Raw genomic sequence first — 22186 nt, forward strand, 5'->3', positions numbered from 1 at the left:
AACACCTACATAGAATTGGAGTAATAAGAGACAACATATGAAGGAAATGCAACGAAGCAGATGAATCAGCTGAACACATACTTTTCGAATGTGAGGCACTGGGTAGAATCATACTCTCCACTCTAGGACTACCGGGTGAAGAGAGAGAAAAATTCCAAGGAAACCCAATAAGAACAACCTGCAGCTTGTGAAGGGAGAGGCTATATCTAGGTGGGATTGGAGGAAAAACATGGTAGCAGAAGATCTTGGAGGTCGACGCTAATTAGAAACTAATATTTAGAGGTCCCATGAAGAAAAGAAGAAGAAGAATAAAAATAAACTTTGGTACAGCTTCGTTGGTAAGTGAAGGGTTTTTAACAAGGTGCCACATTTCAAAACCTAGCCGACGCATAGCTGTAGGGTTCAAAAATGGAGAGTGACGTCCTGTGGTTCAGTTTACACGTAAAACCGAAGGTCTCTTAGTTGAATTTTTTCAGGATTAACCCTGAAACTTGTAGCTACATTTCTGTCTATTTGTGTAATAACTGAAGCCATTCTTTTCAGTTTATACTCAGTTGATTTATAATTGTTAGGTTCTTCAGTCTGCTGAAACTATGACTAAATACATTTATAAGCTACCTGAAAAAAGAAAACATACAGTAACAGTATTACACTTGAAAAAGAAATAACTTTATTATAATAGATGACATGGTTCGTTCTTAAAAAAATCATCATCAGATTCTATCAAACTGCACTCAAATATTTAGAAAGTATGAGCATTATGTACATTTCTGTTTAAATACCTATGAACTTGAAGTATGTAAATTATCATAATGCATCCCTGTTTTTCCTCCACAGGACTTCTGGAACTTATCACAATAAAATCCTGTTTTTCTCCACAGGACTTCTGGAAATGAAAATAAAATCCTGTTTTTCCTTCACAGGATTTCATTAAGATAACTTACTAGGATTGTTACCCTTCTCGCGGCACGCCCTAAATGATAGCCTATATTGCAGTGAGTTATACCCTATTCTGGCAGAGGACTATCTTCCATATCGCGGCACGCTCTACAGAGTAGCCTATATTGCAGTGAGTTATATCCTATCCAGACACAGGACTATCCTCCATATTGCGGCACGCTCCACAGAGTAGCCTCTATTGCAGTGAGTTATATCCTATCCTGACACAGGACTATCTTCCATACCGTGGCTCGCTCCACATGATGTTCTATACTACAGTGAGTTATCCTGACACAGGACTACCTTCCACACCGCGGCACGCTCCACATGATATTCTATACTACAGTGAGTTATCCTGACACAGGACTACCTTCCACACCGCGGCACGCTCCACATGATGTTCTATACTACAGTGAGTTATCCTGACACAGGACTACCTTCCATACCGCGGCACGCTTCACATGATGTTCTATACTACAGTGAGTTATCCTGACACAGGACTATCTTCCATACCGTGGATCGCTCCACATGATGTTCTATACTACAGTGAGTTATCCTGACACAGGACTACCTTCCACACCGCGGCACGCTCCACATGATGTTCTATACTACAGTGAGTTATCCTGACACAGGACTACCTTCCACACCGCGGCACGCTCCACATGATGTTCTATACTGCAGTGAGTTATCCTGACACAGGACTACCTTCCATACCGCGGCACGCTTCACATAATGTTCTATACTACAGTGAGTTATCCTGACACAGGACTACCTTCCACACCGCGGCACGCTCCACATTATGTTCTATACTACAGTGAGTTATCCTGACACAGGACTACCTTCCACACCGCGGCACGCTCCACATGATGTTCTATACTACAGTGAGTTATCCTGACACAGGACTACCTTCCACACCGCGGCACGCTCCACATGATGTTCTATACTACAGTGAGTTATCCTGACACAGGACTACCTTCCACACCGCGGCACGCTTCACATAATGTTCTATACTACAGTGAGTTATCCTGACACAGGACTACCTTCCACACCGCGGCACGCTCCACATGATGTTCTATACTACAGTGAGTTATCCTGACACAGGACTACCTTCCATACCGCGGCACGCTTCACATGATGTTCTATACTACAGTGAGTTATCCTGACACAGGACTATCTTCCATACCGTGGATCGCTCCACATGATGTTCTATACTACAGTGAGTTATATCCTACCCTGACACAAGACTATCTTCCATACCGCCGCACACTTCACAGGATATCCTATACTACAGTGAGTTATGTTCTATCCTGACACAGGACTATCCTCCAACCCGCGGCACGTGCCACAGGATAGCCTATACTACGGTGAGTTATGTTCTATCCTGACAAATCACTGTCCTCCATACCACGGCACGCCCCACAGGATAGTCTATACTACAGTGAGTTATATCCTGTGCTGACACAGGACTATCCGCTGTTTCTCGGCATGCTCCACAGAGCAGCCTGTACTACAGTGAGTTATATCCTACCCTGACACAAGACTATCTTCCATACCGCGGCACACTTCACAGGATAGCCTGCACCAGCCGGCTCGCCACGTGTGTCCGCCTGTCCCAGGGACGCTCGCGTTGCCCTTGGTAACGCACAGCTTCCCCGGCCTTTCACCCCAACTGTCTTCTGCTCCTTCCAGCGTGCTCCTCGAGGTGAGCTGGTCAGGAACGGGCCGGGAACAAAAGAAGTCCTCTCCGCCTGTTCATGAATGAAAGGCTTCTTGGTAATTTTTCAAGGTTCCACTTAATCTACACATGATACGTTTCAGTGGAAGAACAGGACTCTACACGCACCAGGGTAAAGAAAAGAAGCACGCTTTTAGTTTTACATGCGGGCTGACATCTTTGTTATAGCCACGAGACCTCCAGTTTTGACGTTGAGTCCGGACACGAATTTTCATTTCAAAATAAGCCTGATAGGCTGTTAGAGTGAAATGAATATCGAATATGATAATTAGAATTATTACACTGTTGAAATGTTCGCATCGTTCTTTTAAATTGTTTAAATGTTCACTGTCACTTCAATTACTATCTCTATCATTAATTTTATACAAAATCCACATTAAATGTTTCATTCTCACTCATTCCCAAAAACACACACTCTTCGGTGTAAGCCGCTGTCTCATCATCCATTCTTGCGTTTCGCCTAATACTGAACTGAATTGGGAATGGACCTTGGAAGAGAAGGTTTCTTTCTGTACACAGATCCAAGAATCCAGTTTTCTATTGAGTGTTCTGAATTCTTTGGAACGTAGTATGCAATGCTTCTGTAACACGCAGTCTCTGAGCATTCATGGCCATTTATAAAATGTGATCAGGTGTATTTCCTCTAAGGACACTCCGACCTATTTTATAGGTGGTCTCCATATAGGGTAAACCTCGGTAATTTCGTGACATTAGTCATTTCTTGATAAGTTTTTGAAATCCCTCTTGAAGTAACCCCTCGTCCTAGAAGTTTACATTTTCGCCCACAGGTAGTGCTGTATGTCTTGTTTCCGGAAACATGCCCTTAAGCTTTGTACTTTCACCCAGCGTGGGTCACACAGAATTATTACCACGTGGGGGAAATTTTTCGTCTTTTGTGCTATGACATTATTGCGTTATTTTGATAACAGATATCTACAAAGAGAAGAAAGGTAAGGAGTTATAATTTAGTACACGGGTACATTCAACTTTATCGTATTTTGTGAACACATTTTAATATTATTGTGGACATCGGTTTGTATTTAATATCCATAACTTTCCAGGTATAAATGTTAGCATTTTGCGGAGAAAATTTTAACTGGTATGACGTTGAAAAAATGTATTTCATATTTTTGAATATTTAATACCATAATTTTTCCATTTTTTACTCTTACATAAATATTGGTGTTAATATTGTATACTGTGTTTCAAATATAATATCTCATTAAAATAACAGATCATGAATTAACCAAGATATCACGAAGTTACCAAACCCTTCTTTTTCTCTTTCATGCTAGATGCCTCCGAAATACCGTCAATACGAAAACAAGTTTAATTCAGTAAGGCTGGTAAGGGAGCAGAACTACTCTTTTTAGAAAGCTTCGAAAGAGTGTCAGGTCCCATGGTCCAATCTAAACTAATTTTTTAAAACGGACTGAAGGTGAAGGCGTTGTCAGGCACTGAGTAATTAAACTAGGCAAAGCGCTTACTTTGTCGGTGGAGATGGAACGAATGATTTATAAATGTGTTCTTGATATGCAGAAACTGGGATTTGGTTGCATAGTTTTGCAAATATGAAAGTTTCTAATGTGTACTTTGATTAACTCAGGGGTATTATGCCATCCTAATATTTGTGATGGGTATTCTTTTATGGTGGTTTATTAGTCCTTACCCTTCCCCCAAAATTGTACTTCCTGTTCACGTCTTTGTAATGGCTGTTTGATAAAATAATGAGTAGTTTAATTTCATAGAAATAATAACGGTGTTCATAGTATTTTAAAGGCCTTATTTAAGCATCACGAGTTTTCCAAAGTACTATTACGGAATTACAAAGGATGTCACGAAATAACCAATGCCAGCCAACTGTGGTAAAAGGTGTCAGTTGCATAGAACAGGTAAGTTAAACTATCGTTTAATCCACAAATATTAACGACCAAAATGTCCGCCTAATGAAATATAACTTGGAAATTTGTAAATATTCGCACGATTTTACGGTATTTAAATAATATCCAGATTATCACAAAATCTATATATATAAAATAACTTGTCCTGACTGACTGACTGATTCATCATCGCCGAGCCAAAACTACTGGACATAATGAAATGAAACTTTGGGGATACATTCATATTAAGATGTAGGTGCTCGCTAAGAGAGGATTTTTGGATATTCCATCGCTAAGGGGGTGAAAAGGGGGGTGAAATTTTAAAATGATTGTATCTATATCTCAAAACTTTAATAGTTTACAAATGTGAAAATTAGTATTTAGAATCGTCTTTAAAAATAAGGAAACACGTATTTTTTTGTTTTCAGAAAATCCCAATAGGAGGGGTGAAAAAGGGTGATAAAGGGTTGGAATGCCTTTAATCAGGATACCGGAACTTATACCTCAGAAACTGAACATATTACAGACCTCAAAATTTGTACTTTTGATCTCTTCTAAAAATAAAGAAACACGTATATTTTTATTTTTGGAAAATACAATTAATGGGAGGGTGAAAAGGGGGGTGAATTTTTAAAATGAGTGTATCTATATCTCAAAACTTTGAAAGTTTACAGATGTAAAAATTGGTATTTAGAATCTTCATTAAAAATAAAGAAACACGTATTTTTTTGTTTTCGGAAAATCCCATTAGGAGGGGTGAAAACGGGGGAAAAAGGGGTTGAATGCCTTTCAAGAGGATAATTATATCTCAGAAACTTAAGATATTACAGACCTGAAAATTGGTATTTGAAATCTACTTTAAAAATAAAGAAACAGGTATTTTTTCGTTTTTGGAAAATCCAAATATGGGGGTTGAAAAGGGGGTGAATTTTTAAAATGAGTGTATCTACATCTTAAAACTTGAAAAGTTTACAGATGTAAAAATTGGTATTTAAAACCTCCTTTAAAAATAAAGAAACATATATTTTTTGTTTTCGGGAAATCCCAATAAGAGGGGTGTAAAAGGGTGAATAATGGGTTGAATGCCATTAATGAGGATACATATATCTCAGAAACTTAAGATATTATAGAACTGAACATTTGTACATGGGATCTCCTTTAAAAATAAAGTAACATGTATTTTTTTTGTTTTTGGAAAATTCAATTTCTGGCGGTTAAACAGGAGTGACAAATTGGGGTGAAAGTTTTGAAATACTATATCTACAGAATACCTGAGAAACGTAAAATGTTACAGACGTAAAAAGTGGTATTTGGAATGTAAAGAAACATAGGTGATTTGTTTTTGGAAACTCCATTTAAGGGGAACTAAAAACGGGGTGAAATTTTAAAATGAGAATTTCTACAGTATAACTCAAAAACTTAACATGTTACAGACATAAAAAATGGTACTTTTTATCTCTATTAAAAGTCAAGATACGTGTATTTGTTGTTTTACGAAATACCACTTAGCTGGAGGGGGGGGGGGGTAAAGTGACTGAAAATGGTGTTGAATTATTTTAATTAAGCTACAGATATCTCAAAATGAAGATGTTACAGGCGTGAAATTTGATATTTGGATTCTGCTTTAAAGTAAAGAAACACGTATTCTCGAAAAATCCAATGAAGTGGGGGGGGGAGGTGAAAGAATTGAAAAATTAATTGACTTAATTGTATGAGAATACTTACGTCTAATAAAAACTAAAGTTGTTACAGACGTGAAAATTGGTATATGGATCTCTTTTAGAAACAAAGAAAAACGCGTTTTGGTGCGGAGGTTGAAAAGGAGTTGAATTCCTTTCATGAGGTCAAACAAATCAAAACCTGAGGAAGTTAGAGTCGTGATAATTGGTATTTAGAAGATCCTGTACTATTAAAGAAACAAGGTTTTTGCCGGAAAATTCAATTGGGGAGGGGGGAGGAGTGTGAAAGGAAGTAAAAAAAAAGTGAATTATTTTTATGGGGATACTTATATCTCAAAACTGAAGGTAATAGACGTGAACATTGGTGTTTGGAATCTCCTTTAAACATAAAGAAACATGCCTTTCTGTTAATTTTGTTGGGGGGGGGGTCAATAAATTTAACGGCGGTGGGGTGAAAAAGGAGGTGAGAATAGTTGATTTTCCTGTTCATAATGCACGTATAAGGAGCCTCCGTTGCTCAGGTGGCAGCGCGACTGCCTCTCACAGCTGGGTTATGTGGTTCAAATCCCGGTCACTCCATGAGACATTTTTGCTGGACAAAACGGAGACGGGACAGGGTTTTCTCCGGATACTCCGGTTTTCCCTGTCATCATTCATTCCAGCAACACTGTCCAATTTCATTTCATTTGTCATTCATTATCCATTGCCCCAGAGCAGTGCGACAGGCTTCGGCAGCCGGCACAATTCCTATTGCCGCCGCCAGATGGGGGCTTTATTCATTCCATTCCTGACCCTGTCGAATGGCTGGAAACAGGCTGTAGATTTCCGATGTACTTATTATGATCATAAACCGATCATTTTCTATCTTTCCTGGGTTCGTTTTCAAGAGCCATCTTTTTCTTCGGAGAACGTTCTTAGATTACAGTACATTTTCCTGGCATATAAATAAAAATTTAAACACCTTTGAAATAAACGATAGGAATGAGATTGACCGTCCAATTGTTCAACTCTATAATAAGGTCAACAATGCACGGAATATGTCATTCGTACCACCAGAAATCCCGCACACTTGGCTACGCGCGACAATGGTGCTGGTCACATTGTTAACAATGACAGTGGAAGCAGATGTAATTTACCGCCAAGTAGCGGTCTTGCATCTTGCTATGGGGTCCAGAACATCTATAATAATAATAATAATAATAATAATAATAATAATAATAATAATAATAATAATAATAATAATAATAATAATAATAATAATAATAATAATAATAATAATAACAACCTAAATCCAACTGATATAACCCACCCTAATAATAATAATAATAATAATAATAATAATAATAATAATAATAATAATAATAATAATAATAATAATAATAACGTTCTGGACCGTCGTCAAATGTGCAGACCGCGCTGGAAACGGGTCCTGGACGGGTAATGACTAAGAATGCATTCCAGCCGCGGGTTCAGTACCGCCAAGGCACCCAAGAGGATACCACGCCGGATCTCCTCAAGGATTTGATCCATATTAAAAATTCTTATAGGAAAAGGTGGCAAAGATTTAGGGACCCAACTGACCGGGTGGAATACCTGGACATAGCCTGGGAAGTACGAAATCGATTGCTGGAAAGAAAGATTGAAAATGGGAGGAAACGTTCGGTAATCTATTAGAAAACGAGTCAGATCGCAAATTTCGGCGGATTATATATAAAACAATATGCATTCAATTATAAATTTCAGTATAATGCCGTAGCGAAGCACGGGTATCTTGCTAGTCTATATATATAAAATAACTTGTCCTGACTGACTGACTGATTCATCATCGCCGAGCCAAAACTACTGGGCATAAAGAAATGAAATTTTGGCGATACATTCGTATTAAGATGTAGGTGCTCGCTAAGAGAGGATTTTTGGATATTCCGTCGATAAGGGGGTGAAAATGGGGGGTGACCTTTTAAAATGAGTGTACCTATATCTCAAAACTTTAAAAGTGTACAGATGTAAAAAATTGGTATTTAGAATCTTCTTTAAAAATAAGGAAACACGTATTTTTTTGTTTTCAGAAAATCCCAATAGGAGGGGTGAAAAAGGGTGAAAAATTGGTTGAATGCCTTTAACAGGATACCGGTACTTATATCTCAGAAACTGAAGATATTACAGACCTGAAAATTGGTAATTTTGATCTCTTTTAAAAAAAGGTACACGTATTTTTTTGTTTTAGGAAAATCGAAGTAATGGGAGGGTGAAAGAGGGGTGAATTTTGAAAATGAGTGTATCTATATCTCAAAACTTTTAAAGTCTATAGATGTAAAAATTGGTATTTATAATCTCCTTTAAAAACAAAGAAACGCGTATTTTTTGTTTTCGGAAAATCCCAATAGGAAGGGTGGCAAACGGTGAAAAACGGGTTGAATGCCTTCAATGAGGCTGCTTATATTTCAGAACCTGAAGATATTACAGACCTGAAAATTGGTATTTGGCATCTACTTTAAAAATAAATAAATAGGTATTTTTTCGTTTTTGGAAAATCTAAATAATGGGGGAGTGAAAAAGGGGGGGGTGTGAATTTTTAAAATGAGTGTGTCTACATCTTAAAACTTTAAAAGTTTACAGATGTAAAAATAGGTATTTAGAATCTCCTTTAAAAATAAAGGAACACGTATTTTTTTTTCGCTAAAACCCAATTGGAGGGGTGTAAAAGGGTGAATAATGGGTTGTGTGCCTTTAATAAGGATACATATATCTCAGAAACTGAAGATATTACAGAACTGAAAATTTGTATATGGGATCTCCTTTAAAAATAAAGAAACACATATTTTTTTGTTTTTAGAAAATCCAATTAATGGCGGTTAAACAGGAGTGACAAATTGGGGTTAATTATTTGAAAGACTATATCTACAGAATATCTGAGAAACGTAAAATGTTACAGACATAAAAAGTAAGTATTTGGAATCTCCTGTAAATATAAAAAAACATAGGTGATTTGTTTTTGAAAACTCCACTTAGGGGGATGTAAAAAGGGTTGAAATTTGAAAATGAGAATTTATACAGTATATCTAAAAAAACTTAACAAGTTACAGAAGTGAAAAATGGTATTTTTATCTCTATTAAAGAGACGTGTATTTTTAGTTTTCGGAAATACCACTTGGGTGGAAGGGGGGAGGGATAAAAATGACTGAAAATGGTGTTGAATTATTTTAATTAGGCTATTGATATCTCAAAAATGAAGATGTTACATACGTGAAATTTGATATTTGGAATCTGCTTTAAAAGTAAAAACACACGTATTCTCGGAAAATCCAGTGAAAGGGCGGGGGGGATGAAAGAATTGAAAAATTCATTGACTTAATTGTATGAGAATACATACATATAATAAAAATTAAAGTTCTTACAGACGTGAAAATTAGTATTTGGATCTCCTTAAAAAAAAGAAAAACGCGTTTCGGGGGGAACCATCTTGGGGGGGGGGGGGCGGGAGTGAAAAGGATTTGAATTCCTTTCATGAGGACACATATATCAAAAACTGAAGAAATTATAGTCGTGATAATTGGTATTTAGAAGATCCTTTACTATTAAAGAAACATGTATTTTTTGCCGGAAAATTCACTTAGGGGGGGGAGGAGTGTGAAAGGAAGTGAAAAAAGTGAATTATTTTTATGGGGATACTTATATCACAAAACTGAAGGTAATAGACGTGAACATTGGTGTTTGGAATCTCCTTTAAACATAAAGAAACACGCCTTCTTTAAAAAAAATTGGGGGGGGGGTGTTCGGTAAATAAATTTAACCGCGGTGGGGTGTAAAAGGAGGTGAGACCAATTGATTTTACTGTTCATAAAGTACTTATAAGGAGCCTCCGTTGATCAGGCGGCAGCGTGTCGGCCTCTCACAGCTGGGTTGTGTGGTTCAAATCCCGGTCACTCCATGTGACATTCGTGCTGGACAAAACGGATGCGGGACAGATTTCTCTCCGGATACTCCGACTTTCCAGCAACACTGTCCAATATTTCATTTCATTTGTCATTCATCGATCATTGCCCCAGAGGAGTACTTCGGCAGCCGGCATAATTCCTATTGTCGCCGCTAGATGGGGCTTTATTCATTCCATTCCTGACCCTGTCGAATAACTGGAAACAATGACAATGGCAGCAAATGTAATTTACCGCCAAGTAGCGGTCTTGCATCTTACTGTGGGGTCCAGAACATCTAATAATAATAATAATAATAATAATAATAATAATAATAATAATAATAATAATAATAATAATAATAATAATAATGTTCTGGACCGTCGTCAAATGTGCGGACTGCACTGGAAATGGGTCCTGGACGGGTAATGACTAAGAATTCAGTCCGGCCGCGGGTTCAGTATAGACAAGGCACCCAAGACGACACCACGCCGGATCTCCTGAAGGATTTGATCCATATTAAAAATGCTTATAGGAAAAGATGACAAAGATTTAGGGACCCAACTGATCGGGTGGAATACCTGGCCCAAGCCCGGGAAGTACGAAATCGATTGCTGGAAAGAAAGATTGAAAAATGGGAGGAAACTTGCCGTAATCAATTGGAAAACGAGTCAGATCGCGAATTTTGGTGGATTTTATATAAAACAATAAGCATTCAATTATAAATTTCAGAATAATACCGTAGCGAAGCACGGGTATCTTGCTAGTCACTTCATAATAAAGTACTTTGAAACGAAAGCACATCTGCCCACACACATCATAAAAATATTTAATGGTATCACATAATGACTTGGAGTGATATAGGCTATTCCCCTTCTTCCCTATCATATTACATGCCCAGATATTTATAACTTCTGAGTCGGGAATACTTTGACTAGTTACTTTCTTAATATCTACATACATTTAATTTTCACTGTCATTAACGTTCAGCATTGATCAGCCAATCTTTGTCTGATAATTTTTATATAGTAGAGAAAATCTTATTACAGATCGTAAGAGATTCCCTGCAAATTATATTTGCATTTATACCTGAAATCGTAATCTCCGGCTTAAGATGAATTTTTCAGCAAAAAATTATTAAGTATAATTTCAGTATTGTAATGTTATACTGTAAATAATGTGCCCCTAGGTTTAAGGGTAGTGTGCCTGCCTCTTACCCGGAGGCCCCGGGTTCGATTCCCGGCCTGGTCAAGGATTTCTATCTGGATCTGGGGGTTGGTTAGAGGTTCAACCAACCTACATGATTACAATTGAGCAGCTATCTGACGGTGAGATAGCTGCCCCGGTCTAGAGAACAAAGAATAACAAACGAGAGGATTCGTCGTGCAGACCACAAGACACCTCGGGTTAAGCAGTGGTCGCTTGGTAGTGCATGGCCCTTCGAGGCTGTTGCGTCGTGGGGTTTGGTTTGGTAAGTTATGTATTCTCGACCATTATGGTCACCCTCGCTGCAGGACGGATGATTTACTTCTAACAAATCTTACTATTACTAACGTAGCCTTCACTACACTTTTCTTCACAGATACAAATATGAACTCTTGTGTATACGGTTCGTCGTAAAATGCATTAGCATTAGTATCATTTAATTTTATCGGTAACTGCTTCATTACATTGTCTACATCGCAAAGGACGTTTATCACTTGGCCTATAATCTTCTTCGAACTGCAGTATGAATATAAGCGCCTTACATGTACGAAAGGGAATCTAGGCGATACAGGTCCGTAAATGATCAGATTCAAAGACAACAAGTGAGGTAGATATTTAGATCCATAGCTCTTAACTACAGCTAGCGCTTTACTGTTCCTAACAGAGTCCAGTCAATCAAGCATTCACTGTTGATATGTATTGGGAGTCGCCACCCAGGTGGCAGATTCCCTAACAGTTCTTCTTTAGTCTGTTCTTAAATGATTTCAAAGAATTTGGAGTGCCGGGATGAGTGGCTCAGACGGTTGAGGCGTTGGCCTTCTGACCCCAAAATTGAAGGTTCGATACCGGCTCAGTCCTGTGGTATTTGAAGGTCCTCAAATACGTCAGCCTCGTGTCGGTAGATTTACAGGCACGTAAAATAACTTTTGTTTGGAATAAATTCCAGTACCTAGGCGTCCCCATAAAAGTAGTTCTTGGGACGTAAAGCCAGTACATTATTATTATTATTATTATTATTATTATTATTATTATTATTATTATTATTATTATTATTATTATTATTATTATTATTATTATTATTATTATTATTATTATTATTATAGGATTTGGAAAGTTATCAAATATCTCCCTTGATAAATTATTCCAAACCCTAATTCCCCTTCCTATTAAATGAATATTTTCACCAATTTGTCCTGTAGAGTTCCATTTTATCTTCATTTTCCTAATTTTAATAACACTACCTCATTATGAGTAAACACCGCAACAACCATGACATACTCCACTCAAGAGTATTCGTCTTCTAATGTCATTCGAAGAAAAGTTCCAACGGTTATCACTTCTAAATTTCAGATACGTAGCTAACTGGTCAGCACGCTAGCCTAAGGGTTTCGTGTTCGATTCCTGGCCAAGTCGGCAATTTTGACCTTCATTGGTTATTTCGTCTGGCTCTGGGACTGGGTGCTTGTGCCGTTTTCTACATTAGAGTTCATCCTAGGTAGGGACTCATCCTCACAGAATCGTATGATACTCATGGGCGTCAACGGAAAGTCCTCCATCAGACCTCTCCACAGGTCACACGTCATTATATTATCTCCGATCTTAAAGTTATTAATCTGGCAACTCCCTAATCAATTTACTACCGAACATTTTGTTAGTCACTTTAAAATGTTTTTTAAACAAAAGTCTATCACGAAGGTGTCCAAAGTCATGGCTATTGAGATTTTTGTCAAAGTAATTTGAATAATTTTACCAAACAATTTGATACTGCCAGCTGAGTAGTTTAGGCGGTAGAGCACTGCCCTCCTGAGCTTGAATTAGCAGGCTCGAACCTGGCTCAGTCCGGCCGTATTTGAAGGTGCTCAAATATGTTACCTTCGTTTCGGTAGATATACTGCCACGTAAAAGAAGGTGGTGATGGTGGTGATTATTGTTTTAAGAGGAAGTACAACTAGGCAACCATCCTCTATATAACACTAATCAGAGGGAAAAATGGAAGGGATCCGACACTTCAAAAAATGAAGATATCGGCCAAAGGAAGACAAGGGCCACGAAGGGCGTGAAAATGAAAGACTCCCTAGCCCTCGCAAACCTAATAGCGTCGGGATCGGAAAAGAACAAAAGTTGACCAAGGGAGGTCTGATAGGATAGATAAAAGTGAGGAGCCTGGCACAAGTAAGTGGAAGGAATGCCAGGACTCAGCTAAGGGCCGCGTGGTCGCCAACCCACGCTCCAAAGTTCAGAGCCCCTGGGGCCCTCGTAAATGAACTACTGCGAGACAAAATTCCGGTACCTAGGTGTCACCGAAGCCGTTAAAATGAGTTAGTGGGACGTAAAACAAATACAATTCTTCTTATTCTTTTTCTGTTAGGGTCTTCTAGGGACCAAATGAAAAATTCAATCCTTCATTCTTCGTTGTTCCTTCTTCTGCTCACTATGACACCTTTTACTCTCCTTCGACCATTATTAATATTATTATTATTATTATTATTATTATTATTATTATTATTATTATTATATTTCTTACCTTTCATATCTAATGTAGGATGCAATATTGTCTGGTTCACCAGTCTTATCACTCACGTTTTTTCACGCTTTTATCGTCGCTTGTTTCGCCACCAGCCCACCGTTTACAGTCACCAATCCGCGCACGACAGCGTCTGCTTTGTAACGCCCTTTCAGTCGTCTCGTTAGTTCTTCAGATGTACTCTTGATCAAATTTTATTTCTTATTTACTCTAGTTTCGTTCAGTAGTCACATATTTGGATATTATCTTGAAGTGTGCCAAAATTAGTCAATTTCGAGTCACAAAATTTTCAGTTTTTCTTAACATTAGTGTCGGATTTAATTTTTTCCCTCTGAGACTAATAAGATGAAACCTCATTTGTGTCTGCACGACATTTACACTCCAAGGAGACGAACTAATTGGCTAAGTGGTACATTCCGAGCTGTCAGTGGAGTGATGGCGTAGAATGATATTAGCAGACGAATAACTTAGTGTGGTGTTTTTTTTAATTAGGAAGCATAATATGAAGATAAAGTTGGAATTAAAGAGGACAAATTCGACCAAATATTCGTTTATAGGAAGGGTAGTTAGGGATTGGAATAATTTACCAAGGGAGTTGTTCAATATATTTTCAAATTCATTACAATTGTTTAAGAAAAATTTAGGTAAACAACAGATAGAGAATCTGTCATCTGGGTGACTGCCCTAAATGCAGATAAGAGCTGACTGATTGATTGATAAACCATACGATAATTCAAACCACCAAAAATAAACCTTAAGCGGGTGGCCATTTCACAATGACGTCATATTTATTACGTCATCTACTGTAGCCACATCTAATGAACTCACCGGTGTACTTTGAAATTATATATAAAGCATTCCTGTGCTTTATGACATAATTAATTGATGTTAAACATCAAAAATCGTCCCTGCATTCGACGTTATTCGAACCGGAACCTCCCACCAAGGAAAACAAATGTCGCTTTAACTAACATTTTTTCACCTTAAAGTATCATCTCCAATCTGAAATGTAACATTATAATCTATTTACATCGATATATTGCAGTATATTACCATCACGTGCTGTTTAAAAAGTTCCAGCTGTTGTTCTAAATCGAAATAACTGCATAATATCTCAGTTTTCTTTGCTAAATGCATTGAGAGCTATTCATCTCACCCACTTTCATATGGAATAAGATGGATTGAGAACACTGCTAAATGATTTCTAATTAACTAACTAATACCATTTTTATACAATTTGTTTTATATCGCACCGACATAGATAGGTCTTGTGGCGACAATTGCTCAGCTCCATTATTTTCCTGATGGGAAATACCAGAAAACCATCTTAAGATCTGCCGACAGTGGCGACAATGGGATAAGAAAGTACAAGGGAGTGGGAAGCAAGCGGCCGTGGCCTTAATTACGGTTCTCCTCCGTCATTTGCCTGGTATGAAAGCTGGGAAATCACAGAAAACCATCTTCAGGTCTGCCGACAATGGGGCTCGAACCCACTATTTCCCGAATCAAGCGCACAGATGCGCGACCCTAAGCGCAAGTCCTACTCTTTCGGTGATTTCACTACCGCGATATCTGCAAAATTATGATGTAACTTCTACTACAACAACTAAAATTTGGAGCAAAATTTTAGTCCACGAATAGTTACACGTTACTGTATGCTCTAATCTTAAGAGAAATTCCCCAATTAGGAGGTCAACCATTCGAATACTGAAGGTATCGGCGAAAGAAAGGGAGAGATAACATCTCAAACCCTTCCCAGATTTTCATCGATAACTTTATTTTGTATTTCCTCCTCTGATTGTTGATAAGAGGGAATAATGATTCTCTCATCTGATTTCATCTTAGGATATTAACTAATACCACCACTACTACCACGATTTCTCTATAATGTTGTTTCATAACAAGTCATGCTGTTGTTATGTGGGGGTCTGATGTCTTTATACACCCTAGTATTCTATTATTCAGGATGGACATAACAACTGTTGATGTGACATCTCTTCGACTGCACTGATCAATCCGTGTACGTCAGTGAACTCTTTGGGTATGTGTTTTGTGTGTAGTGGATAACCCCGAATACTGAATTTGCGCCGTCCGATAGGCAGCCACTAATACACGCTCGTTCTATAATTCGGAGCGGCCAATATAGCACGCACTGCTCAAACGCTCTGCGGATGAATAATGATATGGTGTAAATTAAATCAATTAGTATCAATTTTAAATTGGATATAAAAGTAACTTTGGGATCATCACTGTTAACACGACTCTTCCTTAGTTCATTGAATGCATTATTCCTATAAATTGTTTTAAATATTAGATTCCTCTACAACTATTGTTTCCTGAGACGAAAGAGATGAATATGTGTCCACCCTCGTGTGTCGAACCGAAATTCAGTTCTATCCGGATATGTACACTGACTGACAGAGCAAATGCAACACCAAGGAGGAGTGGTTCGAAAGGGATGAAAGTTGGGGAAAAAACAGAGACGGCACGGACGAATAATTGATGTTTATTTCAAACCGATATGCAGGTTACACAATGCGCACGGCATCGACTCAGTAGGATGTAGGACCACCGCGAGCGGCGATGCACGCAGAAACACGTCGAGGTACAGAGTCAATAAGAGTGCGGATGGTGTCCTGAGGGATGGTTCTCCATTCTCTGTCAACCATTTGCCACAGTTGGTCGTCCGTACGAGGCTGGGGCAGAGTTTGCAAACGGCGTCCACTGAGATCCCACACGTGTTCGATTGGTGAGAGATCCGGAGAGTACGCTGGCCACGGAAGCATCTGTACACCTCGTAGAGCCTGTTGGGAGATGCGAGCAGTGTGTGGGCGGGCATTATCCTGCTGAAACAGAGCATTGAGCAGCCCCTGAAGGTACGGGAGTGCCACCGGCCGCAGCACATGCTGCACGTAGCGGTGGGCATTAACGTGCCTTGAATACGCACTAGAGGTGACGTGGAATCATACGCAATAGCGCCCCAAACCATGATGCCGCGTTGTCTAGCGGTAGGGCGCTCCACAGTTACTGCCGGATTTGACCTTTCTCCACGCCGACGCCACACTCGTCTGCTGTGACTATCACTGACAGAACAGAAGCGTGACTCATCGGAGAACACGACGTTCCGCCATTCCCTCATCCAAGTCGCTCTAGCCCGGCACCATGCCAGGCGTGCACGTCTATGCTGTGGAGTCAATGGTAGTCTTCTGAGCGGACGCCGGGAGTGCAGGCCTCCTTCAACCAATCGACGGGACGGGAAATTGTTCTGGTCGATATTGGAACAGCCAGGGTGTCTTGCACATGCTGAAGAATGGCGGTTGACGTGGCGTGCGGGGCTGCCACCGCTTGGCGGCGGATGCGCCGATCCTCGCGTGCTGACGTCACTCGGGCTGCGCCTGGACCCCTCGCACGTGCCACATGTCCCTACGCCAACCAACTTCGCCACAGGCGCTGCACTGTGGACACATCCCTATGGGTATCGGCTGCGATTTGACGAAGCGACCAACCTGCCCTTCTCAGCCCGATCACCATACCCCTCGTAAAGTCGTCTGTCTGCTGGAAATGCCTCCGTTGACGGCGGCCTGGCATTCTTAGCTATACACGTGTCCTGTGGCACACGACAACACGTTCTACAATGACTGTCGGCTGAGAAATCACGGTACGAAGTGGGCCATTCGCCAACGCCGTGTCCCATTTATCGTTCGCTACGTGCGCAGCACAGCGGCGCATTTCACATCATGAGCATACCTCAGTGACGTCAGTCTACCCTGCAATTGGCATAAAGTTCTGACCACTCCTTCTTGGTGTTGTATTTGCTCTGTCAGTCAGTGTATTTAGCATACAGTAAGATTATTTCAATTGGTGAGAGTGATTGCTATTTTAGTGGTAAATTTAAAAAAAAATGTTCCCTTTAAACATTTATCACAATATGAATCACAGGTCCGATGAAGAACAGAAGGATCGCAAAAATGAAGCCAGAGCATGAAATGAGGAAGAAAAATGGAAAGACCTCCTCAAGTCTCATGAGTTTAAAACCATCATGGTCGGAAGTGTAAGTGATTATTACTTTGAGAGGAATTTCAGTGAAATGATCCTCCCTTGTTAATGCAAGCTGTGGGAGCAATAAGAAGTCTAAATCTTGGAAGAACTAAGATGTCGGAAAAAGAATGGTAATAACAGTCGTGGACGACGATACGATACTCTAAAGTCTAATATCACATGCACTAGGTCAGATAAGTAATTCACCAGGCGGTGGGGTGAGGGTGTATTCTGGCCGAAGGCAGCTCCGAACCTACGCAGAGGTGTACCTGAGCCGGAGTTTACGTACGGTAGGGTGGTCAGTTCCTTTCCGCTCCTCCATTCCCTTACCCCCCACCAACACCACGTGGCAACCCATCCAAATCTTGACTACGCCCAATGTTGCTTAACTTCGGAGATCTCACTGGATCCGGTGTTTCAACACAGCTACGGCCGTTGGCAGGAGGTGGGGTGGGGGAATGAAAAAGGTAGAAGTAAGGATCCCAGCACCAGTATGTAGAAGTAATACCAGATTTAAACGGGGGCCATGTTCGAACTTCTCGTTCACGAAAATTCATTGATATTTTTAAATTCATGAAACATTACACACTGATTTAAAATACATTGTTCTTACCTCTAAAAATTAATCATACATTCATCATCATTATAGACCATTATGCCTTTCAGCGTTCAGTCTGCAAGCCTCTGTGAATTTGCTAAACGTCGCAACAAAAATGTTTTTTAAAAGATATTTATTTTCAAATTTGAATTTTGTTCATACTTATGTACCTTTTCCCCAGCAACGCCAAGGTAATGGACTTTGTAATTTTTTTAGTAATTTCTAAGAACGTGATGCTTTAATGCCCGCAGACGTTTTCAGATTCATGCCTATTTCAATTTTAAAAAAAATGAAATTTTCAATTTGAAAACACCAAATTGCATATTAAACTCCAAAGTCCATACTCCCTTGCAGGAGATATGTGAAAGTGTTTAGCCTGCCTCTCTGTCAAGTTTCAAATTTGTACCTTTAGTAGTTCCAGAGATAAAGGTACATTTTCATTGGAGAAGGAAGAGTAGGAAATGTCAATTGTACTTCACAACCCGAAACCTCTCACTGTATCTCTCATATTAAAACAAACTTTCCGCGGTGATCGCCATGTTTGACCAATCGGAAATGACGCTCCACAGCCTTCTTCCATGCTCCTAAGTGTGATGCCGTCAACTGCGATGTATATCGGGGATGCATTCCGCAAGCTTACTCTATTAGGTAGCAGTATTGATATGTGATTGTTATTTTAGTGGGAAGAAATGTTCTTAAAAATGCTCCATTTAAACATTTATCATAAGAAGAAGCACAGGTCCGATGAAGAACATAAGGATCGCAAAGAAATGTGGCTAGGCCATGAATGAAGGGAGAAAAATGGAAATATTCCCTCAAGTCTCACGAGTTTCAAACCATCATGGTCGGAAGTATAAGTGATTATTACTTGGAGAAGAATTTCAGCGAAATAATCATCCCTTGTTAATGCAAGCTGTAGGAGCACTAAGAGGTCTGAATCTTGGAAGAACTAAGATGTCGAAAAAATAATGGTAATAGCAGTCGTGGCGATTCTCTATGCCTCTAAACTCTAATATCATATGGGCTAGGGTAGATAAGTAGTTAAGCAGGAGGGGGCGGGGGGGGGGAGAAATAAAAAAGATAGAATTACACTAAAAAGGGAATTACATGTGACGCAGATCGATGGTATACTGTTACCAGGCAAGTAGTACTTTTCTTTGCAAAACATTGGAGTTTCTGATAAGACTGAAACACAATCGAGGTAACTGCATTTTCACTACTGATGAAAAGAATACCTACAACCTGTTTTCCAGTCTTTGACCGGGTCAGGGATGTAATGAATTAACCGTATATAGGCTATTAGTACAATGGGGTCGCCACTCCCAAAGTGATTTATTAATGACTGATAGATATTATGAAATGATAATGGAGAGTGTTGCTGGAATGAAACATGACACGGAGAACCGGAGAAAAGCCTGTCCCGCCTCCGTTTTGTCCAGCACAAATCTCACATGGAATGACCGGGATTTGAACCACGGTATCCAGCGGTGAGAGGCCAACGCGCTGCCATCTGAGCCACGGAGGCTCCTCTTTCATTACTGATAGCCCCCCTTAATATTATAAATAATGATTTGTACTCTTAAAAATAACCGTGACTCTCACGCTGGAACCAGTTATTTAAACTTTTCCATCCCAAACACGAGTTTACTCGGATTTCAAGCAATGCATTCTTCTCCATTTCAGGGTTCAGTCTGGCGCTGTAGTTTTGTTGTTCGTCACAAGGTGGTATCATCTGAAATTATCTGTTCAAACGACAGCCGATTCATACATCGTCTTTCCGCATTTTGACGATAATAATTTGCCTTGTGTTCAGACATGAATATATCTTATAGCTGGGTGTCATCCGAAAATCTGTGTAACGTAACGCGACAAAATGTGTGACGGAAGTGGAGTCATGTTAGTCTTACCGTAAGCCTTGGTCGCCAAAGATGCTGCGGCCGTGGATTTGAATAAATAGAGTGTGTACCGTAAGTGACGTCACATTAGTCTTTACAGTAGGCCTTGGTCGCCAAAGATGCTGTGGCTACAAGTCCCTTCGACGTAGAGTTGCAATTCTGCTTGATATAACATTGAGTTTCACATATTGAAAGATATATTCATGATCATTATCTTTTCGCAAATAAAGACGTTTCTGTTTCTTTGACAGCTGTCTTCCAAGATGAATGGACAGAAGTGTGAATGATGATTATATTTTAGACATGCTAGGAAATTATGGTGAGTCTGGCAGTCATGAATGTAGTGAAGATAATTCGCAATGCATAACGCTGTAGATATTTATCACGCCATTGACAAGTACTGGCAAATGAGCCAAGAGGAAACTATTGCTAATATTGTCTTCCGATGGCTGTTTAGTAGCTGTTCAAATATAATCTGCTTATTTATTTATTAACTTTATTTATTTTTATTTAAATTTTTATGGGTTTGGACCAGGAGATATTTCCTGATTGGGTTACTGAGTACAACCCTTTGTTCCACTTGGCTGATCGTTTGATTGTTAATGGATACTAAATCATTCATGCTTTTCCCATTGTGCGCTATATATATGTACCCCTTTTCTGCACTTACTAGTCTCAGGCTGGAGTCTATTAAGAACTCTGTAACGCTGTCAGTTTTCATGTATCTCTTGTGTATTCGGCGGTTAAAGTCTCTGGCTACCAAAAGTGGCTCGTCATCATTAAAAGTTTCAATGGATTCTCCAAGGTTATCAAATATGTTCTCCGCACTTGTATTTGGTTGGAAGTAGGCTATTACTAGGTCGATGAACCGAGTGAATACAGACATTGTGAACTGCGATTTGAGGACGGTTTCTTTTCGATGTAGGTGCGGTTTAACAAAACCTCCGATAAATGCTCTGTTTCCCTTTCTTGCAAGGATGTGGGCCCCGTAGAATTTATTCCAACTTCTTCAGTATTAAAGGTATTTGTAAGCATCACAATTCAATGTACTGGACGAAAGGTATATCTGTCGCCTCTGTGGCATGATCTGCTCTAGGTATCACCTAATGGACTGCAGGAAAATAACACAACCCATCAGCACATTTGCTAAGGACTAATACAATGTAAAATGTAAATATGTGAAATGTGTGCACACGATGTGTTTAATACTATATTTACTTTTTAGCCTGTTTCAGGTTATTGTCGAAACATCTGGCATGGGTCGTGAGTAAAGCTGAAAATAATTTGGGAGTGAAAAGCTTAATGAATCGATGTTCAGATGCATTTATTAGAAAGCTGTATCATTGGGATGATACATAATATATCATCTTAGCGTGTTCCGGGGGAGCAGATCTTTGGATCTTTGAACGCCGCTTCGTTAGATCAAATGCATCTTATGGCTGCAGGCCAACGATTTACAAATATTTATTAAAGCTCTCCATCCACCTCTGCTTTGGCAGCCCACGTGGTCACTGCCCTTCGATTTCCAGGTGGCAAGTAGTTTTCGGCATTATTGGAGGGCATTACCCACAGGACATGTCCAAACTCCATTCTAACCACGTAGGCTGAGTGGACCACGAACCAGCCCTCATGTCCCGGTAAAAATCCCTGACCTGGCCGAGAATCAAACCCAGAGCCTCCGGGTAAGCGGTAGGCCCGCTACACCTACACCACAGGGTCGGATTTTAAGGCTATACACAACTTCTAAATGTGGACTTGGCCATTCCTGATTTCAACATTAT

This window comes from Anabrus simplex, chromosome 1, assembly GCF_040414725.1.
Source record: "Anabrus simplex isolate iqAnaSimp1 chromosome 1, ASM4041472v1, whole genome shotgun sequence".
Classification (NCBI taxonomy): domain Eukaryota; kingdom Metazoa; phylum Arthropoda; class Insecta; order Orthoptera; family Tettigoniidae; genus Anabrus; species Anabrus simplex.